Source organism: Poromitra crassiceps (assembly GCF_964638095.1).
Source record: "Poromitra crassiceps genome assembly, chromosome: 14".
In the NCBI taxonomy this organism is placed as follows: Eukaryota; Metazoa; Chordata; class Actinopteri; order Beryciformes; family Melamphaidae; genus Poromitra; species Poromitra crassiceps.
The window spans coordinates 5,161,670-5,179,837 of record NC_139633.1 but is presented as its reverse complement, the minus strand read 5'-3'; positions in this window follow the sequence as shown (position 1 = coordinate 5,179,837).

Here is an 18,168-nt window from a genome sequence, read left to right as displayed (position 1 = left end):
ATTTGAATGTGGATGCTCCCTCCTCTCCTCTCCTCTCACCTCCCCTCCCCTCCTCTCCCCTCCCCTCCCCTCCCCTCTCTCCTCCCCCTCCTCTCCTCTCTCCTCTCCCCTCCCCTCCCCTCCCCTCCCCTCCCCTCCTCTCCCCTCCCCTCCTCTCCTCTCCTCTCCTCTCCCCTCGTCTCCCCTCCTCTCCCCTCCCCTCCTCTCCTCTCCTCTCCTCTCCTCTCCTCTCTCCTCTCCCCTCGTCTCCCCTCCTCTCCCCTCCCCTCCTCTCCTCTCCTCTCCCCTCCTCTCCTCTCTCCTCTCCCCTCCCCTCCCCTCCCCTCCCCTCCCCTCCTCTCCCCTCCCCTCCTCTCCTCTCCTCTCCTCTCCCCTCGTCTCCCCTCCTCTCCCCTCCCCTCCTCTCCTCTCCTCTCCTCTCCTCTCCTCTCCTCTCCCCTCCTCTCGTCTCCCCTCCCCTCCCCTCCTCTCCTCTCCCCTCATCTCCCCTCCTCTCCTCTCCCCTCCTCTCGTCTCCCCTCCCCTCCTCTCCCCTCATCTCCCCTCCTCTCCCCTCCCCTCCTCTCCTCTCCTCTCCCCTCCTCTCCTCTCCCCTCCTCTCCTCTCGTCTCCTCTCCTCTCCTCTCCTCCTCTCCCTCTCCTCCCCTCTCCTCTCCCCTCCTCTCCTCTCCCCTCCTCTCCTCTCCTCTTGTCTCCCCTCCTCTCCTCTCCCCTCCTCTCCTCTCCCCTCCTCTCCCCTCCTCTCCCCTCCCCTCCTCTCGTCTCCCCTCCTCTCCTCCCCTCTCCTCTCCTCTCCTCTCCTCTGTGCAGCAGCATCTTTAATAAAGGCTGCTGCGTGTGCCGTGTCTCTAGTGAAATGTTTAATAAAGCAGAGACGTTCTGCCCACATCACATCCACGGGCTTCTGGGAGAGAGGGAGGGAGGGAGGGAGGGGGGCGTGCGAGGGGGCGTGCGAGGGAGGGAGGGATGAAGACTATTATTCAGTCAGGAGAAACACGGGGCTTTAGTTTACATACATACAGGCACGAGGCACGACTGTGGGGAAGTAGCAGCAGCGCTGAACTTTCTTCCTGTTCCTGTTTAATGTGTTGTTCAGTTCCACAGTCTAATAGCTTCCCTGGACCCAGTCTGGACCCAGGCAGGCAGCTTCACATTAATTGGCCAAGGAGGCGAAGCCAAGGCTGTTCTGCTCCGGTCCTCTGGCGCTGCCACCGCCGGTACACTCCATACAGACCTTGAAGTTCTCTCGTTCTCCCTCTGTCTGCCTTCTCCCCCTTCTCAATCTCCTCTGCCTCCTCCGTGTGTGTCTCTCTCTCTCTCCCTCTCTTTCTCCTCTCAATCTCCTCTGCTTCTTCTCTCCCTCTCTCTCTCTCTGTCAGGAGCATATTAAGCAGGGGTTTCACAGTGAGAAGCAGCTAATTTAGACCGGTGCCCGGCGGGACTCTCTCCGAGGCCAGCGCAGGCGGGCAGACCTCTTCCTCCCTCCTCTCCTCCTCCTCCTCCTCTCTCCCTCCCTCCTCTCCTCCTCCCTCCCTCCTCTCCACCTCCTCCTTGCACCTTTAAGCTAACATTCTTCCAGGTCTTTGGCCCTGCTTGGCAGAGGTCGTCAGACACCAGACGTGTTAGATAACGATCCCATTAGGATGTGCTCCTCCATATTCTTGGGATTGGAGGTGAGGGAGTTGAGGAAGGGGGATACCGCTGAGTGCCACCCCCCTTCTCTCCATGCCTACAGTGATTATCCTTATAGTGAGTATCCTGCACAGAAGGGCACCACTAAATACCTGGTGTAACACTATCTGGTGTAACACTATCTGGTGTAACACTATCTGATGTAACACTATCTGGTGTAACACTATCTGGTGTAGTAACACTATCTGGTGTAGTAACACTATCTGGTGGTGTAACACTATCTGGTGTAACACTATCTGGTGGTGTAACACTATCTGGTGGTGTAACACTATCTGGTGGTGTAACACTATCTGGTGTAACACTATCTGGTGTAACACTATCTGGTGTAACACTATCTGGTGTAACACTATCTGGTGGTGTAACACTATCTGGTGTAACACTATCTGGTGTAACACTATCTGGTGGTGTAACACTATCTGGTGTAACACTATCTGGTGGTGTAACACTATCTGGTGTAACACTATCTGGTGTAACACTATCTGGTGTAACACTATCTGATGTAACACTATCTGGTGTAACACTATCTGGTGTAACACTATCTGGTGTAACACTATCTGGTGTAACACTATCTGGTGGTGTAACACTATCTGGTGTAACACTATCTGGTGTAACACTATCTGGTGTAACACTATCTGGTGTAACACTATCTGGTGTAACACTATCTGGTGTAACACTATCTGGTGGTGTAACACTATCTGGTGTAACACAATCTGGTGTAACACTATCTGGTGTAACACTATCTGGTGTAACACTATCTGGTGTAACACTATCTGGTGTAACACTATCTGGTGGTGTAACACTATCTGGTGTAACACTATCTGGTGTAACACTATCTGGTGGTGTAACACTATCTGGTGTAACACTATCTGGTGTAACACTATCTGGTGTAACACTATCTGGTGTAACACTATCTAGTGTAACACTATCTGGTGTAACACTATCTGGTTTAACACTATCTGATGTAACCCTATCTGGTGTAACCCTATCTGGTGTAACACTATCTGGTGTAACACTATCTGGTGTAACACTATCTGATGTAACACTATCTGGTGTAACACTATCTAGTGTAACACTATCTGGTGTAACACTATCTAGTGTAACACTATCTGGTGTAACACTATCTGGTGTAACACTATCTAGTGTAACACTATCTGGTGTAACACTATCTAGTGTAACACTATCTGGTGTAACACTATCTAGTGTAACACTATCTGGTGTAACACTATCTAGTGTAACACTATCTAGTGTAACACTATCTAGTGTAACACTATCTAGTGTAACACTATCTGGTGTAACACTATCTGGTTTAACACTATCTGATGTAACCCTATCTGGTGTAACACTATCTGGTGTAACACTATCTGGTGTAACACTATCTGATGTAACACTATCTGGTGTAACACTATCTAGTGTAACACTATCTGGTGTAACACTATCTAGTGTAACACTATCTGGTGTAACACTATCTGGTGTAACACTATCTAGTGTAACACTATCTGGTGTAACACTATCTAGTGTAACACTATCTAGTGTAACACTATCTGGTGTAACACTATCTAGTGTAACACTATCTGGTGTAACACTATCTAGTGTAACACTATCTGGTGGTGTAACACTATCTGGTGTAACACTATCTGATGTAACACTATCTGGTGTAACACTATCTAGTGTAACACTATCTGGTGTAACACTATCTGATGTAACACTATCTGGTGTAACACTATCTAGTGTAACACTATCTGGTGTAACACTATCTAGTGTAACACTATCTGGTGTAACACTATCTAGTGTAACACTATCTGGTGGTGTAACACTATCTGATGTAACACTATCTGGTGTAACACTATCTAGTGTAACACTATCTAGTGTAACACTATCTGATGTAACACTATCTGGTGTAACACTATCTGATGTAACACTATCTGGTGTAACACTATCTGATGTAACACTATCTGGTGTAACACTATCTGGTGTAACACTATCTGGTGTAACACTATCTGGTGTAACACTATCTGGTGTAGTAACACTATCTGGTGTAACACTATCTGGTGTAACACCGATGTGCAGCTTCATACAGGCTGGACTGGCAAATTGAAAGGGTGACTGAGCATGTATCACATGACATAGATAGATAATGAGGTGACATTACATTTTACACAGTCCGCATAGACAGGTCCGCATACTGTAGGTATCAGATTGCAATCAGATGTCAGAAAACGCATGTTCATGCCAGGTGTAAATGGCCTCATACTCTATGGCATTATGTTAGAATATACTGGATATAGCAAATCAAAAGTAGTAATTTTTTTGTACAAAACTACCATCCATCGTGTAAACAAGCAGTCTGAGCGGTTGAGACCGTCACGGAGCTCGCCACGCCCATCCATCTGGGTGGAGTGGCGTGTTTTGGGAGTGTTTTGGGCGTGTTTTGGAAGTGTTTTGGGCGTGTTTTGGGTGTGTTTTGGGAGTGTTTTGGGAGTGTTTTGGGAGTGTTTTGGGTGTGTTTTGGGAGTGTTTTGGGCGTGTTTTGGGTGTGTTTTGGGAGTGTTTTGGGAGTGTTTTGGGCGTGTTTTGGGTGTGTTTTGGGAGTGTTTTGGGCATGTTTTGGGAGTGTTTTGGGTGTGTTTTGGGAGTGTTTTGGGAGTGTTTTGGGAGTGTTTTGGGCATGTTTTGGGAGTGTTTTGGGAGTGTTTTGGGAGTGTTTTGGGCATGTTTTGGGCGTGTTTTGGGCGTGTTTTGGGAGTGTTTTGGGCATGTTTTGGGCATGTTTTGGGAGTGTTTTGGGAGTGTTTTGGGAGTGTTTTGGGCATGTTTTGGGCATGTTTTGGGAGTGTTTTGGGAGTGTTTTGGGAGTGTTTTGGGCATGTTTTGGGCATGTTTTGGGAGTGTTTTGGGAGTGTTTTGGGAGTGTTTTGGGCATGTTTTGGGCGTGTTTTGGGCGTGTTTTGGGCGTGTTTTGGGAGTGTTTTGGGCATGTTTTGGGCATGTTTTGGGAGTGTTTTGGGAGTGTTTTGGGAGTGTTTTGGGCATGTTTTGGGCGTGTTTTGGGCGTGTTTTGGGCGTGTTTTGGGAGTGTTTTGGGAGTGTTTTGGGCGTGTTTTGGGCGTGTTTTGGGTGTGTTTTGGGAGTCCCCCTGTCTGACGCCTCAGCTTTGAGCATTGTCACTATGGCAACAGTGCAGATGGGCAGGCTGAGACAGTGATGACTGATGAGCCCTTGGATTTTATCACAAGCTTGGAAGAGACACTTAACCCAACTCCCCTGCATGGCCTGTTTCTTTAACCCAACTCCCCTGCATGGCCTGTTTCTTTAACCCAACTCCCCTGCATGGCCTGTTTCTTTAACCCAACTCCCCTGCATGGCCTGTTTCTTTAACCCAACTCCCCTGCATGGCCTGTTTCTTTAACCCAACTCCCCTGCATGGCCTGTTTCTTTAACCCAACTCCCCTGCATGGCCTGTTTCTTTAACCCAACTCCCCTGCATGGCCTGTTTCTTTAACCCAACTCCCCTGCACGGCCTGTTTCTTTAACCCAACTCCCCTGCATGGCCTGTTTCTTTAACCCAACTCCCCTGGCCTGTTTCTTTAACCCAACTCCCCTGCATGGCCTGTTTCTTTAACCCAACTCCCCTGCAAGGCCTGTTTCTTAACCCAACTCCCCTGCATGGACTGTTTCTTTAACCCAACTCCCCTGCATGGCCTGTTTCTTTAACCCAACTCCCCTGCATGGCCTGTTTCTTTAACCCAACTCCCCTGGCCTGTTTCTTTAACCCAACTCCCCTGCATGGCCTGTTTCTTTAACCCAACTCCCCTGCATGGCCTGTTTCTTTAACCCAACTCCCCTGCATGGCCTGTTTCTTTAACCCAACTCCCCTGGCCTGTTTCTTTAACCCAACTCCCCTGCAAGGCCTGTTTCTTAACCCAACTCCCCTGCATGGGCTGTTTCTTTAACCCAACTCCCCTGCATGGCCTGTTTCTTTAACCCAACTCCCCTGCATGGCCTGTTTCTTTAACCCAACTCCCCTGCAAGGCCTGTTTCTTTAACCCCTGTTTCTTTAACCCAACTCCCCTGCATAGCCTGTTTCTTTAACCCAACTCCCCTGCATGGCCTGTTTCTTTAACCCAACTCCCCTGGCCTGTTTCTTTAACCCAACTCCCCTGCAAGGCCTGTTTCTTAACCCAACTCCCCTGCATGGCCTGTTTCTTTAACCCAACTCCCCTGCATGGCCTGTTTCTTTAACCCAACTCCCCTGCATGGCCTGTTTCTTTAACCCAACTCCCCTGGCCTGTTTCTTTAACCCAACTCCCCTGCAAGGCCTGTTTCTTTAACCCAACTCCCCTGCATGGCCTGTTTCTTTAACCCAACTCCCCTGCATGGCCTGTTTCTTTAACCCAACTCCCCTGCATGGCCTGTTTCTTTAACCCAACTCCCCTGCATGGCCTGTTTCTTTAACCCAACTCCCCTGCATGGCCTGTTTCTTAACCCAACTCCCCTGCAAGGCCTGTTTCTTTAACCCAACTCCCCTGCATGGCCTGTTTCTTTAACCCAACTCCCCTGCATGGCCTGTTCCTTTAACCCAACTCCCCTGCATGGCCTGTTTCTTTAACCCAACTCCCCTGCATGGCCTGTTTCTTTAACCCAACTCCCCTGCATGGCCTGTTTCTTTAACCCAACTCCCCTGCATGGCCTGTTTCTTTAACCCAACTCCCCTGCATGGCCTGTTTCTTCAACCCAACTCCCCTGCATGGCCTGTTTCTTTAACCCAACTCCCCTGCATGGCCTGTTTCTTTAACCCAACTCCCCTGCATGGCCTGTTTCTTTAACCCAACTCCCCTGCATGGCCTGTTTCTTTAACCCAACTCCCCTGGCCTGTTTCTTTAACCCAACTCCCCTGCATGGCCTGTTTCTTTAACCCAACTCCCCTGCAAGGCCTGTTTCTTAACCCAACTCCCCTGCATGGCCTGTTTCTTTAACCCAACTCCCCTGCATGGCCTGTTTCTTTAACCCAACTCCCCTGCATGGCCTGTTTCTTTAACCCAACTCCCCTGGCCTGTTTCTTTAACCCAACTCCCCTGCATGGCCTGTTTCTTTAACCCAACTCCCCTGCATGGCCTGTTTCTTTAACCCAACTCCCCTGCATGGCCTGTTTCTTTAACCCAACTCCCCTGGCCTGTTTCTTTAACCCAACTCCCCTGCAAGGCCTGTTTCTTAACCCAACTCCCCTGCATGGCCTGTTTCTTTAACCCAACTCCCCTGCATGGCCTGTTTCTTTAACCCAACTCCCCTGCATGGCCTGTTTCTTTAACCCAACTCCCCTGCAAGGCCTGTTTCTTTAACCCAACTCCCCTGCATGGCCTGTTTCTTTAACCCAACTCCCCTGCATGGCCTGTTTCTTTAACCCAACTCCCCTGCATGGCCTGTTTCTTTAACCCAACTCCCCTGGCCTGTTTCTTTAACCCAACTCCCCTGCAAGGCCTGTTTCTTAACCCAACTCCCCTGCATGGCCTGTTTCTTTAACCCAACTCCCCTGCATGGCCTGTTTCTTTAACCCAACTCCCCTGCATGGCCTGTTTCTTTAACCCAACTCCCCTGGCCTGTTTCTTTAACCCAACTCCCCTGCAAGGCCTGTTTCTTTAACCCAACTCCCCTGCATGGCCTGTTTCTTTAACCCAACTCCCCTGCATGGCCTGTTTCTTTAACCCAACTCCCCTGCATGGCCTGTTTCTTTAACCCAACTCCCCTGCATGGCCTGTTTCTTTAACCCAACTCCCCTGCATGGCCTGTTTCTTAACCCAACTCCCCTGCAAGGCCTGTTTCTTTAACCCAACTCCCCTGCATGGCCTGTTTCTTTAACCCAACTCCCCTGCATGGCCTGTTTCTTTAACCCAACTCCCCTGCATGGCCTGTTTCTTTAACCCAACTCCCCTGCATGGCCTGTTTCTTTAACCCAACTCCCCTGCATGGCCTGTTTCTTTAACCCAACTCCCCTGCATGGCCTGTTTCTTTAACCCAACTCCCCTGCATGGCCTGTTTCTTCAACCCAACTCCCCTGCATGGCCTGTTTCTTTAACCCAACTCCCCTGCATGGCCTGTTTCTTTAACCCAACTCCCCTGCATGGCCTGTTTCTTTAACCCAACTCCCCTGCATGGCCTGTTTCTTTAACCCAACTCCCCTGCATGGCCTGTTTCTTTAACCCAACTCCCCTGCATGGCCTGTTTCTTTAACCCAACTCCCCTGCATGGCCTGTTTCTTAACCCAACTCCCCTGCATGGCCTGTTTCTTGGTGAAGTGCTTGTCAGTGTCAATGTGATGTAGCAGCAGTGAAATGGGTTGGATCACATCCAGGTACTAAATAACTAAATGTGATGCCACCAATTCCATTGCTGATAGACTAGCAATGACAAGCTCTCTATGTAGACTTGTCTTTAGTCATCTCTCACCTCTTGCCCAACAAAATGGGATTTCCAGTCCAAATCATTTATCTGCAGTTTTGATGGGATTTTGATCAATACCAATAAAATTAGTCAACCATTAATTGATTGATTGATTGATTGATTGATTTTATTATGGATATAAAAAGACAATAAAATCCAAGGGATAAACAGGTAAAAGTGTGAACACTTATTTCCAACATGGTCTCTTGCCTTTTAAATCTCACTTTCTCAACTCTGGTATGATCAGCTACGAGCAAGCGATTACTGTCGCAAGACATTTTGTTCTAAAGCTAAATAACAACACAGTATTATTCCTGGTGATTAGGGGTGTCAAAATGTATCGTTTAATTGATGCATCGAGATGCGGACGTGTGAATCGAATCGAAGACAGATGAATGGTTGAATCTTTGTTTAAATGTATGTTGACATTTAGATTTTAAAGTACTTTCTAAGTAAAAAAGGGAGTTGAAGTTGATATTTATCTGACTACTTGTATTAATTGATGAAAAAGTAGCCATGTGCAGTAACTAATAATATAGAAAATTGAGGATTTGATACTTGGAGCTGCGATACTTGTGTGTGATACTGTATCGAGATGCATCGTGATGCGTCCGGGGCGGCTTTAGCTCAGGAGGTAGAGCGGGTCGGCCAATGACGCAAGGGTTGGCGGTTCGATCCCCGCTCCCTCCCAGCTGCTGTCGTTGTGTCCTTGGGCAAGACACTTAACCCTCCTTGCTCCCGATGGTGTGTAGGCACCCTGCGTGGCAGCCTGCCGCCATCGGTGTATGAATGGGTGAATGTAGACTACCTACTGATTGTAAAGCGCTTTGGATAAAAGCGCTATATAAATGCAGGCCATTTACCATTTTACCATTTGATGCATCATGGAATCGAAAGACAGATGAATCGTAATCGAATTGAATCGTGAGGCCAGTGAAGATTCACAGCCGTACTGGTGATACAGAACACTGTTTCAACTTGAAGGAAATTCAATCAACATTTGGTAGCAAGTTATGCCCTTTGGAAAACTAAACCCACTTCAGATTTAAACCCCGCCCATGTCCAGTTTTATCCAAAAACAAGCGCAAATAATTGTGTCCCTTGGACATAATATATGGATACAAATAGGCCTATGAATAGTTGCTTATCCACACACGGCTACAAACTAGCCAACTGAATATGACAGAGACAGAGGTGAGGAGGGCAAAATGTCATACACCCACAATGTGACAACTGTTTCTCAGTCCATTTTCTTTAGTTTAAACTTCTACAGAAAACTATCTAAAGAGACCGTCAAGTCATAAAATAACCATAAATAAAATGTAAGTAAAAAAAAAAACCACACAAGTTTTTCCATGCAAGTGGTGCGATGGTCTGTGTGGACCTGCCCCTGTGAGAGATCTCTGACGGAAATCAAAGAAGAAGACGTCTCTCCTCTGCCCTCTGTCCCCACTTTGAATGATGCCTCAGAGGAACTGTGGGGGAATGACCTTGAGGTTAACAGAACCTCTGTAGACCAACTTCACAGCAGATTGAAGACAAACTCAAACTCTCCTTCACTCACGCCTGCACTCATTCCCTCTGATTTACAGTTTTTGTTGTAACGCGTTTAATCACACTTTTTAATCACGGCAGTGTAATCTGCATAATATACATTTACATAATATAAACAGGTTTTTAAGATTGTAAATAATACAGTCGATAACTAGGAATGGATGTAGTCATCAGTCACATGACGCCAGTTGTACATGCATTAGATTTCACTCATCAAAGATGCATATTCAAACTTAATTTGCATATAGGCTTGCTGGAAAGAAAAAATATGACAAACTTTTATCAGCGATGCTCACATGATGTAAAATTGCATGTGCCCACAATAGCCTAGAAATATTTCCAAGCCCTTTCTCCTATGTCTCTCCTCTGTGCCTCTCACTCTATACCGTCTCTTAATACAGGGAAACACTAAGGGGAGTTGATAGCCCCACTCTCCTTAAAATAAATACAATATTTAAACGTGTCAGTCGGTGTCAGCCGCTCGCTCAGAGTCTCGTCTCCCTGTGGAGTACAGAGTAATTCTGTCCATCTATTCCAAAGCAGTGCGATGCCTAGCTTGCTTTGCCGAGCCCGAGCCAAAGCAACCCGCCCCACAGAAAGACAGCTATCGATCAGCGAGTTAGCCTGTCAGATGTTTGAGGGAGAGGCTCCCTGGAAAGCACCGTTAACGAGCTCTGCTTTCCTCCCGCTGCAGCTTTTGATTCACTGGTATCGGTGCTGCTGGAGAAGGAGAAGAAGAAGAAGAAGACGTAAGAGATGGAACCATGGTTAAGTGTGTGGTTTAGACTCACAATCAATGAGAACATGCAGCGGAGCTCATTTCTTAGAGAGACTAAGTCCACCCCCCCCCCCCCCACCACCACCACCGCCGACCCTCCTTCAGGAGCGAGTGAAATCGGATTTGAGTAGCAGCGAGAGAGAGAGAGAGAGAGAGAGACGCCTCTCTATTGAGATCTAATCAAATATCCTCTCACAGACCCTGTGTATTGACCCGGTTTCCCAGGCAGAATTAAGCAGTGTTCCTCCCTTGTTAGTTCAATGCCTGAGAAGAAAATAGATGTTTCACATCAAGAGAGGGAGAGAGAATTCACAATAGGCTACATAAGATAAAAGAAAGCTGATTTCTGTCTATCTCCCTAATCATCAGACGCCACTCACTCACTCACTCACACAGCCAGAGCACGTCCAATCAAAACAACAGATCCTCCTTTGTATAATCACAAACACAGTGTAAGAAACACAGGCCGTATCTAAGAGATACAGAGGCAGGACATAAAGAAGAAGGCAAATAAGCCCTTACAGCAGCGATGAACCTAATTAATTAACCTTATCGGACCCAGATCTAATTATGGATATTGAAAACAAACTCCTTGGAGGAATAAAGTGACTTTCCATTGCCCAAGTCCAATAAGGTTTTTCACCAGTTAATAACACTATAATGAAATGCATTCTTCTTCGTGCAAACGTGCAAATAATTTGAGGACTTTATCTTTAAGGATGATGAGATGGTCCAGATGTTACCTGTTTCAAATCACTCTTGCCGCCACCGCGGCAGAAAGATACAAGCTGCTGATAACTGTAGAAGCTGTAGGTGGCAGCAGAGTGCTTGAATCCTGCTGACAGGATTTCCGGACGATAAATACTCTGACCACGATAATAGCGACAATGACTCACATTTCATTTCGTTTCTTCGTTCCCGTCTGGCCTGAAGCCTTCACAACGGTCTTTGCAGTGGACGGAAGTTGGGCAGGTGTACTCGCCTTGACAGACAACTTCTTCAGCCAATCAGCGTTGGATCCAGTCAAACCCAGATCCACACGGGAGAACTGCAAAAACATATTTTCCGGCGAGAAACTCCACTGTTGCGGCGATACTCCTGTACTTGTTTAATTGTTGTTATTGAGTCTATTTCTGCAATAACTGCACTTTATGGCTGTTTAAACTCGACGAACGTTGCCATTTCTCCTTGAGGCGGACAGGCAAGGAGGTGGTCATTACTGTTTTGCTAGCGACGTTCTGATTGGCCGGTTATGATGTCAACTACGAGGCGGGTCGCTGATTGGCTCATCCGCTTTGCAGTTTCTCCCACGTGACAGCACCGGTGTTACCGGTTATGCCGTAATAAAAAAATAAAGAAAATCCAGCTCTTCAGCAGTCCTCACGGTCCGGATTTTTTATGCAACTGCTCTCAGTTCGACACACCCGTCAAGATAGTCACCGATACAAGCGTGGTAGGGATGTCAGGTTAACCACAGAGAATAGTTTGGAGCAGTTACGTTTGTCGGTCTATAAATTAGGCTACTTTGCACACAATCCTTTCTACCCCATGTTTCTCCCCCACTCCCCAGTCAGTCAGCCCCTCCCATCCCTGCTGCTGCGCGCTGTTGTGAGCGCTGTCTGTCAGCCTCACATAACGTTAAACACTGGGGACAGATCTCCTCCTGGAGAAAATAAACTAATGCCATCAGCCACAAATCTGGGGATATTTTCTGGCCATGGGATTAACGTGACCAACAAGCCAGGCAATGACGATAGCTGAGCAGCATCAGCATGTGCTTTTATCACAGCTAAGTCATCAATGCTAACTACTACCATCAATGTTAGCGGAGGTTTAGCTAACATATTAGCATCAATGCTAGCGGAGATTTAGCTCTGTTAAAACCACATTTTCCAGAGATGGCAGTGGCAAGAGAATACACACAGGCTTAGATAAGGGTCTTACCTACATGTGTATGAGGGGGGATTGTGTTCACAACATGTACAACTAACGTTACTTGCTGGTCTGTCTAACCAGAGATATGATGCACTCAGCCAGGATAGAGGGAGCGCTTGTAATATACACCAGCGCAGCTGAACGCATGTTGAAACTGTCACGAGCGGGTGGAGTTGAAGGTGTTACCGGTGGGCATGTTATGTAATCGGTGTATGCCTCACCACCGTGTAACACTGGTAACACCTATCGCCTAGCCAGACGGTCCTGCAGGTAGAACCAAAACCACCGTGTAACACTGGTAACACCTATCGCCTAGCCAGACGGTCCTGCAGGTAGAACCAAAACCACCGTGTAACACTGGTAACACCTATCGCCTAGCCAGACGGTCCTGCAGGTAGAACCAAAACCACCGTGTAACACTGGTAACACCTATCGCCTAGCCAGACGGTCCCGCAGGTAGAACCAAAACCACCGTGTAACACTGGTAACACCTATCGCCTAGCCAGACGGTCCTGCAGGTAGAACCAAAACCACCGTGTAACACTGGTAACACCTATCGCCTAGCCAGACGGTCCTGCAGGTAGAACCAAAACCACCGTGTAACACTGGTAACACCTATCGCCTAGCCAGACGGTCCTGCAGGTAGAACCAAAACCACCGTGTAACACTGGTAACACCTATCGCCTAGCCAGACGGTCCTGCAGGTAGAACCAAAACCACCGTGTAACACTGGTAACACCTATCGCCTAGCCAGACGGTCCTGCAGGTAGAACCAAAACCACCGTGTAACACTGGTAACACCTATCGCCTAGCCAGACGGTCCTGCAGGTAGAACCAAAACCACCGTGTAACACTGGTAACACCTATCGCCTAGCCAGACGGTCCTGCAGGTAGAACCAAAACCACCGTGTAACACCGGTAACACCTATCACCTAGCCAGACGGTCCTGCAGGTAGAACCAAAACCACCGTGTAACACTGGTAACACCTATCGCCTAGCCAGACGGTCCTGCAGGTAGAACCAAAACCACCGTGTAACACCGGTAACACCTATCGCCTAGCCAGACGGTCCTGCAGGTAGAACCAAAACCACCGTGTAACACCGGTAACACCTATCACCTAGCCAGACGGTCCCGCAGGTAGAACCAAATGAAATGTGAGTTCACGTGACCGGCTGGTTTAGCAGGCTATGAAAAGAGTATTTTGAAACAACATGTGTAAGTGCCTCCCCTTGAAACACATGACAGAAAAACCAGCTGAGAATTTCTGAAAACATAGAAACTTATTTACTTGGCGCTCTTCTTTACATGATTAGGGTCTGAAGACAGTCAGTTGGAAATATTATGAGTTGAGAATATGAGCGTGTTTTCCTACTTTCACAAGTTGCCATTTCATTCTTATATAGTATGAAAAACGACGTCTCTTCACAGAATGAGATAATCCATCACAGTAAACACATGAAGCCTTAACTTGGTTTGGTCAAAGTTTCTGTTTTATTATTTTATTGTCCAAGTTGAGTTGTTTAGTTTTCATATCAGTGTGCACATTGCATTACACTCTGCTTACTGTCACTTACCTGACACTCACAGAGGGAAATGGAAGTCTACTCTCTGCCTGGAAATAAGCCCTACAAATATAAAATCTTGCTGGCTCGATTTCTAGGGTGCAGACTCTGGAGATGATGTGCCATGGGTGCAACATGTTGTGGAAATCCATAAATTATCAAAATATTCAGCCACAACTTACAAAATATTTCAGTTTGGCTACTCCAAACCAAACATGGCAGCTCAGCTCCCGGCTTGCCCCACCCTACCCCTGCTGACTTCCTGCAACAACGCAACTCTCGCAAGACTCTCGCGAGACTTGGATCAAGCAGAAGTTAATAAATATATATATATATATATATATATATATATGAATATAATATATTAAGTTAATATCTCTCTATAATGATGTCTTGGACTAATCTGATCGATTCCGTGAGTTTAGTGCAGGAGAGGCATGCATGCAAAGCGGTTGCCAGCTGAAGTGATCTTGGGGTTTCTACTCAAATTAGTTTGTTATAATAAGTATAAGTATTGGTGCAATAATAACCACCAGCACCTTCCTTTGTTACTGTAGTTGGCATTCTTTTGTCATTTGTGGCTGCTGAGTTAATGAATAACTAAAATGCTATGAAAAAAATGGCTTAATCACTAGTTAATTAAGCATTAATTAGTGAACCATTAGGAAAAAAAAGTGTTATTTTTTTGGTTTTTGGTTCATGAATGTTGTTGATGGTATGGCCTGATGCATCCCTTTGCATTCTCTGATATTTACAGTATAACTTCACCGAGCAGCTCTCTCTCTCTCTCTCTCTCTCTCTCTCTCTCTCTCTCTCTCTCTCTCTGTATGGACGGCAGCCACGCCCCGCCTCCCCAACCCACCGACCTCCCCATCTCTAGTGAGCGGGCGGGGCTAGTGAGTGTGCGGGGGCGGGGCTAGTGAGCGGGAGCGCTTGTGCTCCTCTGAAGGGGATGTGTGGACGTGTCAGGGAGTGGGACACAGCTCTAATGAGTTGCCTCCTCCATCTCTGGGGAAGGGAGGGGCAGTACGCTGTGGTCCTGCCTCCTAATGAGCGCACAGGAGACCACCAAGACAAACCCGTCAGCAGCAGCAGGACCACCAACACACACGTCTAGCTCCACTTCATGCAGCTCACGCTGTAACGGTTGGTCTCTAAAGGTCTTGTTCTCTCAGTAATTTAGTTTTTTTTACCCCCGTTTCATCCCCTCTCTCTCTCTCTCTCTCTCTCTCTCCCTTCCTCCTCTTAGGTACTCTCTCCCCTCCTCTTAGGTACTCTCTCCCTCCGGGCAGGTCCCTTCTCTCCAACAACAACAAGCCACTTTTCCCTGAGTTGGAGGGTTCCTATCTCTCCTGTGGGCTTTCACACAAACACCGCCCGGGTACCGGAGGCACTCACACACTATACACAATGGCACATTATTGCTCCACACACAGCATCATTACGCAGTCCGACAAGCCAAAGAGTGTATATTAAGCTCTCTGAGAGGAGCTTTTAATCTTAAGCAATACATCCTCTGAAGATAACAAATGACTCCAACGCCTGAACAACACACTGGTGGCGGCGGGTCTCAGTTTGAGAGAGAGAGAGAGAGAGAGAGAGAGAGAGAGAGAGAAAGAGAGAGAGAGAGAGAGAGAGAGAGAGAGAGAGAGAGAGAGAGAGAGAGAGATATACCAGTGGGATCGTCGTCTGTTGACTCGTGTAGGGGAGAGAAATCACTCAGTGTGAGATCAGACTTGTTGGGCTGTTAGGTTGGAGTTTGATTAAAGAATCCCTCTCATTAAAAGGTTCCCTCCAGTTACTCATCAAAAACAGTGTTGATCTCTGGGAGATCTGGGAATTGGCTCGCCAGACTCCTGCCGTGGTGTCTCTCCCCCTCTCTCTCTCTCTCACACACACACACTCCCTCTCTCTCCTTCCCTCCCTCCTTCACTCTCTCTCCATCCCTCCCTCCTTCACTCTCTCCATCCCTCCCTCCTTCACTCTCTCTCATCCCTCTCTCCTTCACTCTCTCTCCATCCCTCCCTCCTTCACTCTCTCTCCATCCCTCCCTCCTTCACTCTCTCTTCATCCCTCCCTCCTTCACTCTCTCTCCATCCCTCTCTCCTTCACTCTCTCTCTCTCATCCCTCTCTCCGTGTGGCTGCTGGCACCGCTCTGTTTATTGCTGTCTGACTCAAGTTTGTCTGCTGAGAGGACGACGTCCCAGCAGTGGCAGGCAGCAGCTCTGCTTATGTAACAGCAGACACATGCACAGCTATTTGCTATAGAGACAAGTGGTCATAGAGTGAATATATTATAGGGTTTTAAGTGTCTTACAATGAATTGATTAAGCTCCAGTTGGACTTGGTGGCTATGGGTGGCAGAGGATTCTAGCTCCCACTGCAGTCTGTGTTTCATGTTTTTCATGTTACTTTGATCCAATTTAAAATAAGGGCAACGCAGTACAACTGTTTGAGGAACTGTCGTTAAAAAAAAGTGGGATTTCAGAGGGAAAAGATGAAAGTTTTGCAACATCTTACACATAATCAGCTTATTCTTTTTAATAGTGTGCAAATGCAGGCCAAGCATAACCATGCATGTTTCCAAATCTAACAATTAGGCTGTGTAGTTCTACAAGCTGCCTGTCAACACGTCACCAAAGCTTCAGACGTTTTACTTGTTTTAATGAGAAGCTTTCTACTTTGAACATCTCATCTCGTTTCCTACAAAGACATATCATAATGATCCAATAGTAAAGCAGAGCAATTACCATATTGAAACCTCTTAATGAATTATGAGCCTAACTTCATACACAGGCCAGCTTCTTCTAAATGAACAAAGCCTGCATTTAACACAAGCAGGATTAGAAGAATCGTTTGTGAGCACTGGAGGCCTCTCTCTTACTTGATGCTTTATGCTTATCATCGTAAAAAGTGGGCTCCCTTTGTAACACTCTGCCCTTCACTAACCAGGCCTCAGGGGGCGCTGTAGCTCCCACTAGAGACTCCCTTCCTCATGCCGGCCCTGTCTTCCACCTAGTTTACGTGAGCGCCAGACTGACTCACTCTCTTTCTGTGGCAGACACACAGGGGACATGGTGCCATCGACAAAGTGTCTCGGCTGCTCTGGTCTGATCTCTGCGTCTCTTTGTGTTGACATTGTTGTCGCGCACCGCCTAAAAAGCTACAACGCTCTTCTGCCTCACCCTCTGCTGGCTAATTGCATCAAAGCGTTTGGAGAGCGTTGTCTCAGCTCCCATGTTTGCACAAACATCAATTGGAGCACATGGAACCCGTGCCAGATATCATCTACTCATCCAGCACGAAGGAACCTGTGCCAGATATACCATCTATCCATCCAGCACGAAGGGACGGAGGAATATGCCAAAAGCAGAGGGGTGTGACGGTGGCATTTGTTTGTCTCCTCCCTCGTAAGACAAACACAACCTGACAGGGAATTTATAAATTTGACTCCGCTCTGCGTCCTTCGAGGAGGAGGACAGAGAGAGGAGAGGAGGAGGGTGAGGAGGACAGAGAGAGGAGGAGAGGAGGACAGAGAGAGGAGAGGAGGAGAGGAGGGTGAGGAGGACAGAGAGAGAGGAGAGGAGGGTGAGGAGGACAAAGAGAGAGGAGGAGGAGAGGAGGGTGAGGAGGACAGAGAGAGGAGGAGAGGAGGACAGAGAGATTGAGGAGGAGAGGAGGGTGAGGAGGACAGAGAGAGAGGAGGAGAGGAGGGTGAGGAGGACAGAGAGAGGAGGAGAGGAGGACAGAGAGAGAGAGGAGGAGAGGAGGGTGAGGAGGACAGAGAGAGAGGAGGAGAGGAGGGAGAGGAGGACAGAGAGAGAGAGGAGGAGAGGAGGGAGAGGAGGACAGAGAGAGAGAGGAGGAGAGGACAGAGAGAGAGAGGAGGAGAGGAGGGTGAGGAGGACAGAGAGAGAGGAGGAGAGGAGGACAGAGAGAGAGAGGAGGAGAGGAGGGTGAGGAGGACAGAGAGAGAGGAGGAGAGGAGGACAGAGAGAGAGAGAGGAGAGGAGGACAGAGAGAGAGGAGGAGAGGAGGGAGCGAAAGAGTGAAACAGAGGAAGAGAGAGCAGAAGTCTGTGTGGTTGGTCAGTCACAGAGCGAGACGAGACACGTCCAGAGTGGGACATCTGTGCTAGATGAAGTGTGTGTGTGTGTGTGTGTGTGTGTGTGTGTGTGTGTGTGTGTGTGTGTGTGTGTGTGTGTGTGTG